The sequence below is a fragment of the Vigna angularis genome, chromosome 2, assembly GCF_016808095.1.
Source record: "Vigna angularis cultivar LongXiaoDou No.4 chromosome 2, ASM1680809v1, whole genome shotgun sequence".
In the NCBI taxonomy this organism is placed as follows: domain Eukaryota; kingdom Viridiplantae; phylum Streptophyta; class Magnoliopsida; order Fabales; family Fabaceae; genus Vigna; species Vigna angularis.
This window is the reverse complement of record NC_068971.1, coordinates 20,982,581-21,001,837: the sequence shown is the minus strand read 5'-3', so window position 1 is coordinate 21,001,837 and position 19,257 is coordinate 20,982,581. Positions and strand designations below refer to the sequence as shown.

Sequence of the window (19,257 nt, the reverse complement as noted above, 5' to 3'; positions counted from 1 at the left end):
GGTGGTTTTAATCCCTTACAATGTTGAGATATAATACATATGTTATTGGACATTTGGAGAACTTAAGTTAGTATTGAACCACTATTGTTTTTATATGGATACAAAAATACTTTGGGTCACCCTTTCACCATGCTGACATTGTCACGTCACCTAGTAATGAGGAGTTAAAAATTATTGAAAAACAAATAATTACAAGACTGGTGTCATAGATCACAAAGTAGGAGACATAAAACATGATGTGTGAAATGTAAAACTTCAACCCGTCATAGGTAGCTCAACACTCTCCTTTAGCTCTCCATGTTAGCACAAAGTGGAGTTGATAGAGGACTATCCCTTGATCCTATAGAAGACAAACTTGAGGAAAAAGTTTTACAATTCAAAGGACCTATAACAAAGTCAATGAGCAGTTGAAAGAACAAATCTCTTTTAGGCTCATGATGCTCCATGAATATTGGAATTCAAGGGACATGAAGATTATGACTTGGAGCATAATTATATAATAATTTAGGCAATTCAAAATATTTGCAATTTTTTTTTAATGGTAAATAATTTGTTTATATTTTTTTTTAATTATTTTTGGGCTCAATGTCTTTGGCCTTTCTTTTGGGATTTCTTATGTACCTTAAACATTTGTTCATATATAAAGGGGCACCAAATACATATGAAGATATTTTTGAGTTATAATATATGCATTTGTATTTTTGAGAGAGGATTCTCTTGGTTCTTGGTTTAGAACTCTTATTCTTATCAAAGATTAACATTTTTGTAGCGAATCTTCACTTGACTTCTCAATCTTCTAGATTGTGGGATCCTCATCTCTGTCTTATTTTGCGTTTTTCTCTGATTTATTTTGTTGTGTCCCTTGAGGATTCAAATTGAGAAAAGATTGTACTCTTTCCTAGACAAGATTGTATCATCTCGTATCTAGAGCAAGGTTCTGGTTTGAATATCTTCTTTTATCTTATGTTTCTGTCATATTAAAAAAGCAACCAAAATCCAATTCCTTTGAGTTTTTAATTTTCGTATTTGTTGGTAGGGTGAGCTATGGAAAGTTGAACCCATATCTCACATATAAGTTTTTGATGATGACAACAAAAATATTTTATAGTTTCTTACACATGACAAAATTGTTGATTGTTTATATCTGTGTATGTGTTTGAACTATCTGTGACATGCATTCATTGTTTTCAAATAAATTTATGTTGAAAATTCTTTGCAGATTGCATATCTGTATGAATTAATCAATTATACAGTTTATATAATCTGTTGCAATTCATAAGATATCAGTACATGCTTAACAGTGGCAAAACAACATGTTTTAACTGATTACATTATGAGTATAATCGACTAAAACTCGTGGTTATGCCTACACTTGCTTATTATGTGCATTGATGTGTTTTGTATGGAAAAGTTTTCAAAATGCTTATGTTTGAGACTTAATCGATTACATTAATTTCTTAATCGGTTAAATTGTGCTTTATGTGAAAACCTTTTTCAAGAATAACCATAATTGTCACAACATTCATATTTTTAAATATTGTGGCATATATGTTTTGGTTAATCGATTACACACTCTACTTAATTTGTTAAATGATAAAATGTAAATTTGTTATTGCAAAAGGAATTGCTTAACCGATTACATTAAAAGCATATTCGATTAAATTACGTCAAAGTTGAGAAAAACTATAAATAGATGCAATGCTCTATGTTTCAACAACTTTAATGATTCATAACTTTCATATCTGATATTGTTTGTTGAGCTATTATTGGAGGAGTGTCCTATTACTCCAAGAATCAAGAATAATTCATTTGGAAGAAATCATCAAGGATTCTTGAAAAGTTGATAGAGCTTTCACATACTGATCATTTGCACAATCAAGGTGTCTCTTTCAGATCAGGTTCCATTTGCAATCAAGAGTGATTGTTGATTCCCTGTTGCTGTTGGCCAGGAAGAAGGACTTGGAGGGTTCTTGTGACTTAGAGAGAGGATTCTCTAAGGGTGAACTGAAAGAGGATTGTCCTTTTTGGGTTTGTATACTATAAGTGATTTGGAGTTGTGAGGAGAGTACATTGAGAAGGTTGTCTCTGTATCTTGCTTGTAAGAACTCAATCATTATAGTGGATTTCCTTTCAATCTAAAGTTGATTGAAAGAAGACTAGATGTAGGCTTGGCCAAACCATTATATATCATTGTGTGAATTTCTCTATCCCTTTACTCTTGTATTGCTATTCATTATTTGTTAATTGCATTCCAAGAAAGATCAAAAGATTTTTAAAGAACACAGTTTTTAGAAGGGAAACCAATTCACCCCATCTTGGTTGAGAAACTTAGCCAATATATTTCTACATTATTTTTTTTTATTTTTTTCTTTTAATTTGTGTATTTCTACATTTAATTCGTGGAAATTATCTGTTTTTCTTTTTTTGTGTTTTTATGTTAATTGTAGTCCCAATTAAATCTTTACCTTGATCTTTCATGAGTGTTGGTGTTTAAAGGACAATCTTTGTTTATGTGTTGAACTAGATCCAAGAGTAAAAGAAAATTATAGTTCAGCACAAATTATTATTTTACACTATTGTTTATGAATGTTAATCTATTAAATTATATTCCATCTTTCTTTTAGAGTCTCCGTGTTATATTCCTTGAAGTTTTGTCTTGAGTTTTCTATTTTCTTTGACCTCTTAAGTCAAGACTTAGATCTTGTAATGTTTTTCACATTATTTGTTCAATCTTTTCTTAAGCTATTCGAGTTTTTTGCCAAGCACTAAAGGGGATTTTATTGAGATTGATATCGCACAGCGAAACATTTAAAGAGCGTGTAAAGTGTCAATAACCAAGAGGGAAGGGGTGAATTGGTTCTATTAAAAGTTATGATTTTCTTTCAGAACTTTTATCAAACAGTTTATAAGCAAAAGCTGTAGGGATAATGAAAATAACACAAGTAATTTTATCCTAGTTTGAATCAACAGATTCTACGTCCAGTCGTTAATTGTTGAAAACTTTTTGGTTGCACAAAAGTCAACAAAACCTAGTCCCCACTAATGTAGTATAGGAGCAACCTAGGGAATACTTGGTACTTATTAAGTATAGAACCTAGTCCCCACTAAAACGAAATCTGATATGAGAAACTAATTAATGATGTATGATTAAAGAAACCTAATACCTAAGTACTAATGAATAAAGGAAAAGAAAACAATGCATGATTTCTAACCTAATGTAATCTGGACTAACAGAACCAAACTAATGCAATTAAGAGAATATTAAAAACTGAAAAGAAACTAAGAGAATTCACAATTTGAAGTTCAATTAATATGAAGGAAATCCTAATTTGGTAATTAACTAAGTGAATGAACAATAAGGACTAATATGAGAATGAATGCTAAGAAGGAAATTAAAGCAGTAACTACGAATGGAAATTTATAGAATCTGAAAATACCCAAAAACAGAATTGTCATCTAATCCTAATCACATATCAACTAACTAAGTAAACAAATCATATACTGCTATCAAAATAGATCAAATATAGGCAATGAGGACTTCTACTGGAAATGGATACACAACAACTGAAAGCACACATAGAAAGTCTAAATCTAATCATCTATAATTGGGATAGATTGGAAAATAGAATAAGATCAAGCACAGTATTGACAACATAATTAATTTGAACCCTTAAAGCTTACTATGTGTCAAGAAGACATCTTGGAAAATTAGGCCCTCTTTAGGGTCCCAAGGTATCTTATTCAAATACCTGTAATGTGCACAGTTTCCTTTAATTTTCCAAATCAATTCCAACTGCCTAACTGTTCTTTCCCTTACTCTATAATCCTCTAAAACAGATTACCAAAAATCACAACCTAGACTAAACTATACTACAACGTGCAACAAAAGTAAAAAGAAACATAGCTAAGTAAGTAATGAACAATGATCAATTTCAGAATGTAAAATGAGCATGAAAAAAAATGAAAACTAGAAACATAAAGGATGCAAGAACTTCAAACAAAACCAAACTAAATTCAGGAAATGTAAACTGACAATGTAATCAAACTAAAACACAGAAGTAAAAGGCTGGAAAATTAAATTGCAGAAAAGGAGATCGAAATAAAGACATTCAAGAATGTAAAATGAAACTCAAAACATAGAACTTGTATTAAAATCTGAAATCAAAAGTACAGAATACCAGAGTTTCCCAGATATCCACTTTTGTCACCCAATGGACGTGATCCAAGAACTCCAATGTAAGAATCAAAGTATCTACTTCTAAGAAAGCTTAAAAATTCGAAACTACATAGGTAGCGTCTGTCACCCCCTACCCGTGCACTGTCTAAACCTAAGAATGGTATCTGTTACCCACCATACGTACTCTACACTTTACAAGACTTCCCTTTTTATAGGGGAAAATCTGAAATAGAAAAAGAAAGAAAAGAAAGAGGAAAAGAAAATAGGGGAAAGGGGAAGGAATCAGTTACAACTTGAAGTTTCTCGAATCATCCTCAACGAACTCTAAACCGCTCTGCTTCTTCAATCAATCCAACTCAGCACTTTTTCGATGCCTTGCTTCCGATTTGCTTCCCCGGACCGATCAACTTGGGCTGGCTTCCTCTTTGGGCCTTGGAGCTTCTTTTTCTCTGGTTTAGTTCACTTACACGAGCCATAGACTTCATCTATGCTCTTCTCACCTCGCTCCCGGAAACCCTAGCTCCAAGAGTGCTATGTTTTCTCCAAATGAATCCCGAGGCATTTGACCCCCAAGGAAAAACAGCAGCTCCAACACCAAAACGCACCGTTCATTAAAGTATAGCTAAAGCGGCCTTCAGTCCACTGACCCAATCAACATTGTAGTTTCAGCTGCTGCCGATCCACTTCAAGCTCCAAAATTCCAACCCAGCAAATATGCAACTTTTCCATTCAGTGCTAACTCAAATGTGGCTTGGCCCAAAACATTATTCCTCTCTGCACCAGCCCATTTTTATTAATTTCAACATTATCATAAAAAAATAATAAACTGGTAAAAGAAAAAAGTGAAAAAATAAAGCCCAAAAGAAATGAAATTTTATTTTAAATTTTCTGAATATTTTTCTAAAAGAGAAAATACCTAATTATTTAAAAATCTATTTTATTTAACTAAAAAGGGAAAATAACACTATTTCTATCAAAAACCTATTTTTATCCTATTTATACTAATCTATCTTAATTCTAGAAAATTAAAAGCTAAAATAACCTAAAAGAAGAATATTAACAGAGAAAAATGGGGAAAAATAGAGTGTTATCATTAATCACTATAAAGAGTGATTATCCTTTTTCACTAGAAATGAATATCAGAGTACAAAGAGAATAAGGATGAGATTAGAAACCACCTCTCTTATTAACATATAAGAGATGAAAGGCACGTCCTTTTGACGCACAAAAGGATGAAACATTTGACTTTACTATGTAGGTATACTCCACTACTTAGACACACCGAGAAAGAGCACTTCCTCCCACAAGCACCAAGTTCACAAGCTCCCTTTTTCACACATAGAGAGTTTCCCTTATGCACATTGCTCTAATACTCTGAAATGAAAAGGTTTTTCCCTAAGAGTTGTGGAGAACTCTATTTATAAGCCGAGGTTCGTGTAGGGTTAGAAACTGAAAAGGTAGCTCCCAACTGCCAATAATAATCGATTATAAAAAGTGATAATCGATTATTTCAGGCTGTTATGGGTTTTGGAAAATGTGATAATTGATTATCCTAAGTGATAATCGATTATTGCCGAGCCTTGGACAATATCTAAACTTGTAGTGATAATCGATTATCCATTGTGATAATCGATTGTTGCCTTGATAAATCCTTTTCTACTTTTGCATGTGATATTCGAGTATCCCCTATCATAATCGATTATTGTCGTAATAAATCACTAGGTTATGAAACTTTTAAGTGTTTATAATTGTAAAATAATTTCTATACAAATTATTTCTATAGAAATTGCCACTAGTGCAGAAATTACATTTATGACAAGTAAAAATGATATATTATGACTGGTAAACTAGAGACATAGTTCTGGGCGTTATAATAGGCCTGCGCATTTTATGACATAGTAGAGAATTATGTCATAATAGCTTGAACATATTATGACATAATTTTTGTAATCAATCATAATATCATAATTTATTATGACAAATTTTTCATTTATCAGTCATAATATGGTGAAACGTATTATGACATAGATGTGTTTACTTGTTATAATATTTAGTGTATTATGACTAGGGATGACAACGGGTCGGGTCGGACACGGATAATGCCTACCCGCAACCCGACCCGACAAAAAAAAATCCACCCGCTACTCGACCCGCTATCCGCACGGATACCCACTTAAAAAATATCCGCGGATATTTTAAAACCCGCGGATACCCGTGGATATCCGCGGAAACCCGCAAATATTTTAAAAAATATATATTTTAATAAATTATTAAAATAAAATTTAAATAGAATTACAAAAAATATATAAAATATATTATAAATTAAATTAAATTAAAATTTAAATTCAGTTTTAATTAAATTTAATCGTGTAAAATATAAATTAATGTTAATTTTAATTAAATTTAACTTAATAAAATATAAATTAATGTTAATTTTAATTAAATTTAACTTAATAAAATATAAATTAATGTTAATTTTAATTAAATTTAACTTAATAAAATATAAATTAAATTTTTATTTTTATTTTTTGCGGGTAGCGGGTATCCGCGGGTACGTATAGTATAATATCGGCACCCGACCCGTTTATAAGCGGGTATTAACATATCCGCTACCCGCGGGTTGCGGGTAGTAAATATCAGCGGATATCAACTATCTATCGCGGACTTTATCCGTGGATATCCGCGGGCGCGGATTTTTTTGTCATCCCTAATTATGACGTAGATATTTTTACCAATCATAATATGTTGAATGTATTATGACGTACACTTTTTCACCTATCATAATAAATGGTTATTAGAATCAACGTATTATGACGTACATTTTTTAATACGTCATAATATATGTTTTTTCGAAAAAAAAAATCATTATTACAATTGAGATCTAATGAGTTTATAATCATATTCTTGTATTATCATCTCATCCAATCAATTATAATCAATATAGCTTCAAATGAAAATATTCAATTGAACTAACAAAATAAAATTCATTTCAAACATTAAATTGTCTAATAATATTTAATACATTATTTATACATGAAACTATATATTAATCCAAATATTACATTAATATACATACATTATTGAATTGTAGCCAAGTTTCTACTAACACTTAAAATAAAAGATCCACAGTTCCTTCTAATGTCTTCAATGTCTGCAGCTTCCATGAGAGATGAACATTAAAGATCTACAAATAAAATAATGGAGTTAAAATAATATTGTAATGAATAGTTGGATGAGTATTTAGTTAGTTTTTTAATACCTTATTCCATGATTCAATAATGTTTGTACAAATAATGGTATGCATTTGTTTCATTACATAATACCCACACTCATAGTTGCCCAATTGACGTCGACACTACAAATTAAATACAAATAATCAAGACTCATTCAAACTAAGGACACAGAATATCATATTATACTCTAGCTAGCCTTTGCACCATGTAGCTTTGATCAATTTTGCTAAACCAAATTCCACAAAACCAACAACACAATCAATTCCTCATAAAAATAGGAATCAGAAAACATAAAACAAAGGTCAACTTCTCTTAAATTAGGTGTGATTATTTGCATCTTCTTCCTAGAGACAAATGGAACACCCCGCAACCTTGAATGAGCTTCGAAAGACCTACAAAAGGTAGAAATTCATTACATAATAATAATAATAATAATAATAATAATAATAATAATATAGGAAGGAAACAAAGTAGAAAGGAAAACTTATGCCTCTAATATATTTTTGATGGACAATGTGCTAGCTTTCTTATACAAGGAACATAAGAGAACTATAGGAGAACAATCAGGAACAATAACTAGCAATTGCCAATGACCCCTACAAGTTAAAATAATATTAATTAAAATAAATTTTTAAACTAATCATGAAGAATTAAAAAATTGTGTACTTATGCAACTAAGATGAAATACTATCATGGCATAAGTAACAAGTGATTAAATAAGGAAAAGTTCAATTGCTAACTGTATAATTTTTCATTTTCTGGAAGATGGCTTGACTTGTGAACACTGCACTAATAATAATACTAAGGCTAGGTTTTGTTGAAAGAATATCAGAGGCACTCCGAGCTGCATCAGTTGCATCAGCAACAACTATACCAATGTCGGCCTTCTTGAGTGCAGGTGCGTCATTCACTCCATCACTAGTCATTCCCCAAATATGTTTCCTGGCTTGTAAACGTTTCACAATCTCGTACTTGTGCTCTGGCAAAATATAAATCAATATGAGAAAACAAGCGCATATTGTTCAATTACTTCCAATTGATAATCAATCTTTCAGCCTATATATGATCACCAATAGTATTAAAAACAATCAATTGCAAAGATGAAGATAGAAACACACAAGGAAAAAGACCAACAAACCCATCTGCTTTTTCAATCAGTTCATCAATAAGTAATGCAGATATGGCTTCATCCTTATCCTGCCCAAGCAATGCAGATGTAGGATACATATTGGTACCCATTCCCAAGCGCCGACCAGTTTCCTTTCCTATGGCTAGTTGATCCCCTGAGAAACAAAATAAGGAAGAAATAAATGAAATCACGAGGAGTATATGGTGTTAATAAGATTAGACAAATATACTGGTGCAAAATCAGACTCATCTTCTCCAAGTGCAGAATATAAACGTGATACTTAGAAAGGACATGGTTGAAAATGACCTGTAAATCTAAGCACAAGAAAAAACATACAAAGAAAAGACATTCATCTACTAGCATGTTTTTTTGGAGTCAATTAAATCAAGCTCAATCATGACTCTTAACCAATCCAAATAATTCGTTCAGTCGCCCGATAACATTTTCTGAATCCAAAAACAATTAGGCCTCTTTTCTATACAAAAAAAAAATGCAAACTGCTTGTTCCCAATATTTGAATAATTAACTAACTATCTATAAGGATTAAAGAAAAGTTATTTTAATCCCATAAATACAAGAAACTTAAGGTTTTTGTGATATCATGCATAGTGTCTATCTCTATGCTAGATTTTAGTCACAACCAAAAGAATCACATTTAACTGCTACGAAAAGAATTTTAAAGTATCTAAAAGGAACCAAAAGTCTTGGACTATGGTATCCTAGTGGATCAAACATTTTTTCTTGAAGGATACAGTGATTTAGATTTTTGTGGCTATAAACTAGATAGAAAAAGCACTAGTGGTACATGTCATTTGCTAGGATGTTCTCTAGTATCTGAGCATTCAAAGAAACAAGCTTGTGTGGCATTATCCACCATAGAAGCCAAGTACATTGCAGTTGGAAGTTGTTGTGCTCAGTCTCTTTGGATCAAGAGCCAACTAGAAGACTATGGTATACCTTTAGATCATATTCCTTTAAAATGTGACAATCTCAATCCAATAAACTTAACTAAGAATCCTGTTCTTCATTCTAAAACTAAACATATTGAAATAAGACATCATTTCATAAGAGACCACATCCTTAAAGGTGAAATTAAGGTCAAATATGTAGATACCTTACATCAATAGGCTTACATAAATGAAAATAAGGAAAGATTTTATACAATTAGAAATGAATTAGGGATTTTGGATAATAATAGTATAAAGTAGCTATAAATCGAGTATTAGTTTGTATGTATGCAATTTGAACATATTACTGCTACATTCTCATCATTGCATAATCATAACTTTAACTCTGATGAAGATTACTGTACTGCATAGATACTAAATTGCTTGATCTAGATAAGCTGAAGGGTTATGCAGGAATACAGTTTGCTGATTGAGCTAAGGTGGAAAATCAACATTACTTTGCTACAAAAATCGATTAAGATGAAGTTATAATCGATTGAATTTCGTCATTGGGTTTGAAATTTTCTAAACTTCTAATATCTGATATTTCAAACCATGAATTATTTTCTGTTATATGTTTATTCATCTTATATCTCTTTGGTTAATCCGCTGTGAATATAATTTGAGATTATAAGTGTTTAAACTGTTGTGATGATTCAACATGTATCAATACTTCTCTAATATGACTTTTGTAATATTTCTCTTATACATTGCTTGAATATGCTTGAGTGGTACATGCTCTGATATATTTGTATAATGCATTTGTGCTTATTTGAACATGCATAATGACAAGGGGAGCAATGTATATTGTTAAATAGTTCACATGTTACTAAAAGGGGAAGAAAATGATAGATCATGTGAAGATTATTGACAGGGGAAGCATCAAATTTATTCTGTTATACTGATTGATGCATCTCAAATTGCTTTATTATCTCTGTTTCAATTACAGTGTACTAAATGCCTTTTTTGCTAATGCCCAAAGGGGGAGAATATTTGATGTAATTGAACTATGTTTTCTGAGCTAATTGAATTGTGTTTAAATGTGAACTGTACAACATGGTTTTATTAATCATGGTTGTGCATCATCAAAAAAAGGGGGAGATTGTTGAGATTGTTGATAAAGGGAGCACATAATTAGCTGAATCCACAATCTCTGTGATATCTGTTTTTGATGATGACAACACATTGTTAATAAAAACACATGTATATGTACTATGTTATATGTGTTATATGCTTATGTGGTTACTGTGAGATTTATATAAGCATAACTGTGAACATATTGTGTTGATTGTTGCATACTACTGTGTTTGAAATGTGATTATATTTGTGTATGCATAATATGAGTTTTGAAATGGAAAAACCACATGCACCAAGCATATTTGCATGACTTAATCGATTACAGTGATGGGTTAATCAATTAAGGTCATCCGACAGCTTAAGCTTTAAACTGTGGCAAAACAACAGGTTTTAAATCGATTACAATAGTGGTTAAATCGATTAAAACTCGTGTATTTCCACAAATATTTTTCAAGTGTGCTGTGATGGATTTTGAGAAGAAAAGTTTTCAAAAGTATCCTAAGTGTTAAAACTTAATCGATTACATGGATCTTGTATTCAATTAAGTTTGTTAAAGATTTGAAACTTGTTTCATTTCTTGACATAACTATCACAACGGTCATATTTTTGAATATGTTGACCAAGCATTAATTGCAAATCGATTACATTAATTGAGCATTCAATTAATGGCTTTGACTGCTGTTAATCTGTTATATCTTTGAAATGAATTCGATTAGATTAATAGCATAATCGATTAAAATGCGTCTGATTTCACTTACTCTATATATTGACGCGGCATAATTTGAAATTCTGTAAGATAATTGTGATTAACACTTTCATATCAGTATCAGATTAGAGCTTTGAAGTCTTACATAAGAGAGAAATGCTCCAAGAAACAAGAATTGTCGTGGTGTTCAAGTCTTGAAGATTTCTTGAGGAGCAAGATTGATTGATTAGTAAAGGTTGATCGATTTGCACAACAGAGGTGCATACTGCTGGATCAGTAGCTCTTGCAAACGCTTAGTGTTGTTGTTTCCCTGTGGTATATTGATAATGGTTGAATAAACCATTATATGTGATGCAATTTTGATGCTAAATAACCCTTTTTTTACTACGAAACTGGCTTGAAATCATGATTTTGCTTTATTTGTCTGAATAAGAGAGTTGAGGTTGGATTTTATGATTGTATCACGGTTTCCCTTGATTTTGTAGGAAATTTGAATGATTTGAAAGAGGAGTTGAAGTATCAAGGAGTTGCAACTCAGAAAGAACTGAAAAAGTATCATAAAGGAGGATCGTAGGATGCTTGAGCGCCCTTTTCTAGGGCCCTCAGCGCCAGAAGGCATTGTTGCACGCCTGGCTACCCTTTGTGAGGCCTTCAGCGTAGAAAGTTACTGGCTCACGCCTGGGCACCCTTTTTGGGGCGCTAAGCGCTAGTTCTCGAGTACCGTTCCACGCTTGGGCGCCCTTTCAGGGGCGCTAAGCGCTAATATCCACTGTTTAACACCTAGCGCCCTAAGTTAGGACATTGAGCGCCAATGAGATGGGCTTGGACTGTGTTTCTGTTATTATTTCAATCTATTTAAGGACTTGGACATCCTAGGCTTTGTATCTTTTGACAGAAGAGGCGTAGAAACACACTCTTTCACCCTTTGGAAGCGGATTTGGATGCAGGAGCTTCCTTCTTCAGTTTCTAGGGTTTTTTTATCTCATTCTTTTCCATTGTACATCTAGTTTCTCCATGTCAATAGGAAACTAAATTCTATTTGTTCTTGGGGGATGATGTAACCTTGTGAACTCTCATGTATTTGAATTGATTCTTAATTACATATGCTTCTTTCATTAATTGTTAGGGTAATTCTTCTTCGCTCAATGCTTGTTATGTTTAATTCATTCATGGCATGATTTGCTTGAGTACCGGGAGGTATCTTACAATTCAGGTTCTGGAGAATTGCTCCCAAAAGTAGTATTGCTCAAGGATGGGGATATGAGTTTTGGTTGTCTTAAGCTATTAATCGTAATGCAGAATTATTTATTAGGGATGCAAGGGATTGTGGCCTAGTAATTAAGGATAGGCTTTCTTCGCCGAGGGATCGGGTTTTAAAAACTTTAGATAGTGACATTGGCATTAATGAAGAAGAAGAATTCTTTTATGCATGAGAGTAAATTAGGTGAAGTCTAAACCCCAACAACATATTCATCTCATAATACCAATATCATCCGTTCATCTTTGTGCTTCTGTCCAATTGATCAAATTGCATGCATATTTACTTTTTATGTATTTGCATATAAAACAAAAAATTGTTTATCAACATTCTAATTAGCTAAGTAATCACATGACTGTATAGGCCGTGAGTCTCTTGGGAAACGATACTTGGTCTTACCAAACTATTATTACTTGATACGATTCGGTACACTTGCCGATATCTTAACATGTATACAGGAAGAAGAACCTGGTTCTTGACTTTGAGGGGGATCTCAAAGGGTTGACTGTAGGAGATGATTGTTTTTGCTGCTAGTCTGTTGTATATTGGCTATTTTAGATTAGTGAGTTAGAGAGGTTGTTTACATTTTGACTATGAGGTCGCTGTAAAAACCTTGTTGTAAACACTCGGATCTTATAGTGCAATTGACTTTTGGTCTAAGGTTGATCGAGAGGACACTAGATGTAGGCTTGACTGAACCAGTATAAAAACTCAGAGTTTGAATCTTCTTCTCCCTATCTCTCTACATTTAATCGATTGCATATTATCTGTATTCGAATACGCATACTGTTACATTGCATACATTTTTACTTGCGATTCAAGAAAAGTTTAAAGACTTACAGTTTTTCTAAAAAGATTTCAAAAGCGATCATTTTTATACAACACTAATTCACCCCCCCCCCCCCTCCCTCTTGGTGTGAGAAACGAAGCACATCTTTTTTAACACTTGCCATACAACTGATGACGCCAACCATGTGGCCAATTTATTTTTCAAGGAAGTGGTGAGACTACATGGTATTCCAAGAAGCATTGTGTTAGATAGAGATGTAAAATTTGTTAGCCATTGTTGAAAGGTATTGTGGGGCAAGTTAGGTACAAAATTTCTTTTCTCTACAACGTGTCATCCCCATACGGATGGACAAACCAAAATGGTAAATCAAACTCTTTCTCAACTCCTTAGATGCTTTGTAAATAAAAATTTGAGAACTTGAGAGGAATGAATACATCATGTGGAATTTGCTTATAATAGGGTAGTTCATTCTACTACTTGTATGTCTGCATTTAAGGTAGTCTATGGTTTTAACCGTCTAAGTCCCTTAGATTTGTTGCATTTGCCTAATATTGATTCTATGACTAACGAAGATGATCTTGCCAAAGCTACTTTTGTTAGGAACTTGCATTAGGAAGTGAAGGACAAATTGAAAAGAAGATGGAGAAACTAGCTTCTAAAGTTAACCAAGGGAAGAAGAAGATGAAGTTTGAGTTGGAGATTGGGTGTGGGTACAACTTAGGAAGGAAAGGTTTCCTTCCAAAAGGAAATATAAGCTCCTACCTAGAGGAGATGGACCTTTTCAAGTTCTTAAGAAAATTAATGATAATGCTTACATTGTTGACCTACCTAATGATTATGGAGTAAGTTCTAGTTTCAACATTAATGATTTGTCTCCATTTAATGTAGGTACTAATTTGGATACAAATTCGCTTCAAGAAGGAGGGAATGATAGAGGACTATCCCATGATTCTATAGAAGACGAACTTGAGGAAGAGCCTTTACAATTCAAAGGACCTATGACAAGGTCAAGGAGCAAAGAGTTGGAAGAACAAATCTCCTTTCAACTCATGATGCTCCATGAAGATTGGAATTCAAGGGACATGAAGATCATGACTTGGAGCATAATTATATAATAGTTTAGGAAATTAAAAATATTTGAAATTTTCTTTTAATAGAAAATAATTTGTTTCTGTTTTCTTTTTTTTTAATTTTGAATTATTTTTCGCTCAAAGTCTTTGGGCTTTCTTTTGGGGTTTCTTCGGTACCTTAAACATTTGTTCCTATATATAGGGGCACCAAATACATATGTAGACACTTTTGAGTCATAATTGTTGATAGGGGGAGCCATGTAAATGTTGAACCCAATTCTTGTGTTTGTTTTTGATGATGACAACACATTGGTTGTAACAACACAGATGTTGTCATGACACAACATAAATGTGTTTTTTGTGTTTAATACATATGTGGATATATAAATGCTTATTGTTGAGTAATGCACATGTTGGACATACTGTTGTTTCTGCATACTACTGTGATTATGATGTTATTATATCTTGGTATACATATTGTATGTTTCTCTGTAATGAAAACCACAAGCACAAAAGCTTAAAATTTGAAAATTGGCAAAACAGTAAGTTTGAATCGATTACATTAGTTGGTGAATCGATTAAAACTCATGTCTTTGCATATATCATTTTCAAATGTGTTGTGATGAATTTTGTAGAAAAGTTTTCAAAATTTGTATAAGTGTTAAGCTTAATCGATTACACCTTTTATGTAATCACTTAAGTTTGTTCACTTTTGAAAACTGATTTCATGCTAGTCCTAACGAATTTAACAGTCATATTTTTAAATAAGTTTAACCAGCATTAAATGTAAATCGATTACATTAATTGAGCATTCAATTAAGAGCTGAGTTAGTTGTAATTCTTTTACATCTGATTTTTTAATTATGTAACCGATTACATAAGTAAAGTAATCGATTTATTTGCGTCAGAACTGATAAATACTATAAATTGACGCATGACTTGTAATTCTAAAACGATTTGATCATATTGTACACTTTCACATTTTACATACTTGATCTAAGATAGTTTTATAGATTGTAATACGCTCTAAGAATCAAGAACATGAAGAATTTGAAGAATCTTGAAGCATTCTTGAGAGGCATTTACTAGATTGTATTGGCTGATCAAACTCGCACTACTCAGGTGTATCTTCTGTGATCAGAAAATGTTTCTGAAATCAGTGATTGTGGTGTTTCCTAGTACGTGGTCGACAGGAAGAAGAGTGATGAGCTCTTGGACTTTGAGAGGGGATTCTCAAAGGGTTTCTACAACAAGAACTGGTGTTTCTGTGTGTGTAGGTGTATTGTATTATATATTTGACTGTTGAGTGAGGAAGGTGTTTACATTTGTGAGAATGCGTTCACTGTAAAACCTTTGCTGTAATTCTCAAATTAGTATAGTGAAATATCCTTCAATTAGATATTGATTGGAAGGGTGACTGGATGTAGGCATTGAGGCCGAACCAGGATAAAAATCTTGAGTTTGCTCTTCTTTCTCTATCTCTTTATTTTACATTGCATACGCACTTTACTTACAATGCAAGAAAGATTAAAAGATCATTCTAATTCTGTAAAAAGATTTGAAAAGTGCACGTTTTTATAAATCACCAATTGACCCCCCCCCCCCCCCCCCCCCCCCTCCTGCCCCTCTTGGTGTTGAGAAACAAGTCTCATCATTTCTAACAATAATATATGCATTTTCATTTTTTTGGAGAGGATTCTCTTCGTTCTTGGTTTAGAACTGTGATTCTTATCTAAGATTAACATATTTGTGGCGAATCTTCACTTGACTTATCAATCTGCTAGATTGTGGCGTCCCCATCTTTGTCTTATTTTTCGTTCTTCTCTGATTTATTTTTATTGTGCTCTTGAGAATTCAAATTCAAAAAAGATCATAATCTTTCCTAGACAGGATCGTATCAGGAGTTGTATTGTTGCATACTCCTCAGGAGAGAAACCTAACTCCAATACCTTTAGTTCACATGAGTTATACATTGATGAGGATTTTATTAGTTGATCACCTTATACACTCTTCATGAAGGGGCTTCAACTATCTACTTCGTGCCATTGGCACAAGATAATGATAGGGTGGTGGTTGAGGAAGTTCAAGTTGGTGAAGCTTAAATGCTTATACCTTTGATGAAGTTCAAGTAGGGTACATACCTTGAAAACTTCAAGCAAGGTATGTTCTTAAATTTAATTATATATTTGTATCAATATCAACAAATATTTCAATATGTAGTTTTCACTCGCTAATTGATTATATTTTTGTTAGGAGATAAAGGGCCAAAGCAAACAAGTTCCTTTCATTCAAAACATTGTTATATTGAAAGATCATATTCATGAGTAGGTGGCACTTGGCCTAGATCTTTTCCATCATTATTTCTACTTACAATGACATGTTTTCCTATTCAGAATCATCAATAAGAACATCTCATTGTACATGAAATAAAACTGTGTTATAAATTATTTCAAACAACCACTAAGTGTAAGTATATAGATTCTTTCAAACTTCTAAAAGAAAATGGGATAGATTTAATCTTTCATACAAATATTTTGTATTATGAATTTATAAACAATTTCACTATTAGATAAGGCGTTGATAATAATTTTTTGGTAGCATGATCCATCCAAAAGAGGGAAAATAAAAAGAATAATTGTTAAAGATATATTCAATAATGGTTGCATCAATCTAGGAAAGACATTTTTCTTCAACAATACTACCATGAGTAAGTTACTAATTGATTCTTTGTAATTTATCATTTCGGTCTAACATATTATTTTGTTATTGACCATTACGTTTGATGTTACTTGTGCACTTTCTTTAACTTAATTCCTCAAATTAGCAAGTATTTGGATTAGCAAAGGAAATATAACAAATAAGACAAATAAGACGACAATATTAAACACTAACAAGTCACCTTTATAAATAAAACAGAAAATAACATTCCAAATATCAAATTATCTTACATAACCTTCCACTAACAAATCAACCTAGTTTCATCAACATTGATATCACAATTACATTACAAACACATATAATAACCATCATCTCTATTAACACCTTCAACCACTTTTCCAGACTAACAACAGTTTTCTGTAAATAGGCTATTTTAAGCTTTTCAACATCTCTCTTTTCCATCTTCATCACCATTTGTTCCATCTTCATCAAACTTCCACCCACTTCTTTATTTCTTCCACTTTCTTCTACAGTGACCACATTTCCTTCATGAATTACATCTTCACTGCACCACTAAAAGAAGTTGCATCCAGAAGAACAATCTTCACTCCCACCCTGTCCAAGAAGAAAACACACTCCATGAACGCAATCTTGACTCCTACCCTCTGGAAGAAGAAGAAAACCACATTAAAAGTTAGATTATTGCATCTGAAAACTTACCTTGAACTTGGGGCATCCCCAAAATCTTTTGCCCTTGTTTTTAGGGGTTCTTGCAATGCGGAAGACTGCATTTTGACCACAGAAGCAAATGGGTTTTACACCCAACCTGCTCACACTGCCACAACTCTGTTGAAACCCCAAACCCAAGCATTTGCAAGAAGAGGATGAAGCAGACATTTGATGAGCTCAACTATAAACACTGCTTCCACAACTCTGCTTCCAGCACTCTTCCTCCCCAGCACGAACAAGTATAAACTTTCGATTTCAGGGTTGATTTAAATATTAGGGCTTAGGGCTACCAACATAAAAAATTTAGTTGTCCACGTGGAATATTTTATTATACAAAAGAACACCCATTCAACTTAATACATATTGCCACGCATATAAAAATATTTACAGCTCACCATGTGCAGACGGCGTCAGTCGAAAATTAATGGAGAGGGCTTTATTGCCTCAAATTAACAAGTATTTGGATTCAATTGGGACAAAAAAAAAACGAGGACTCAGTTGAGATTCGCGAACAAATACGAGAACCAAAAGACATATTTAACCTTTTATTTATAATAATACTTAAAAGTTTTCTAATTAAGTTATTGGTAATGTAACTTAGTCATATTTACTAGTCATGCTTTTTCTGAATCAAATTTAAAATTTTATTACGTAAATCATATTTTTTCAATTAAATTTTTAATGAATTAAAATTAGTTAATGACTCTATTATTGAATTCGCTAAAATTTGAAATAGAACTTATTCAATGCATTTATTTTATCATCTAATTAAAATGGCTTCGTCATATGACTCAACTAGAAAAGTCAGTACAAAAAAAAAGAATATTATAACTTTATAATATTAATGTTAGCAAAACGATGAAGATGAAGTTTTGATGATATCTAAATCAAGTCAAGAACAATCAAGACTCATGAAGAATGATTTTTGAAGACTTGTAACTTTTGTAATAACTGTATGAACATAGGAAATTAGTGGTTTTATGTATGCATTCAAAAGTGATGTAAAAATATACCAAGAAGCAAAAACTGTGCAGTGTTAATCGATTAACAGGGGTCAGTAATCGATTATTCCAGAGAGCAATGGAAAAGCTCAGCACTGCATGCTAATCGATTAACAAGGGCTGTTAATCGATTAGCGCTAATCGATTAGCATGGGCTATTAATCGATTAGCAAGGTGTCCGTTTGAAAAACTAGCCGTTTTTGAGCCGTTGGACTATCCGTTGTTTTGTCTTTTAGTGACTAATCGATTAGCAACTTAAGATAATCGATTAACACAGTCAGAAAGGCTGAAAACGAAAAATGGAAGAGCCTTTGGATGAGTCTATAAATAGACTCTCATTTCCTCTCAAGGTGATCAACTACAACTCTTCCCTTGTGCTCAAATACTCAGAAACTCTTGAGAATTGTGTGCTCTTGCTCAGCTAAGGAAACTCTGTCTGTAGAGTTGGTGAAATACTGCTACGGTGATAGAGGAATAGCTGG

The 19,257-nt window shown here is 32.6% G+C and overlaps 1 pseudogene; it reads right to left on the bottom strand.

Annotated features, from left to right (window-relative positions):
• Window positions 1-7,945: 7,945 nt before the first annotated feature.
• LOC108327388 (uncharacterized) lies at window positions 7,946-17,942 on the bottom strand (annotated as a pseudogene).
• Between the last annotated feature and the right edge of the window lie 1,315 nt (window positions 17,943-19,257).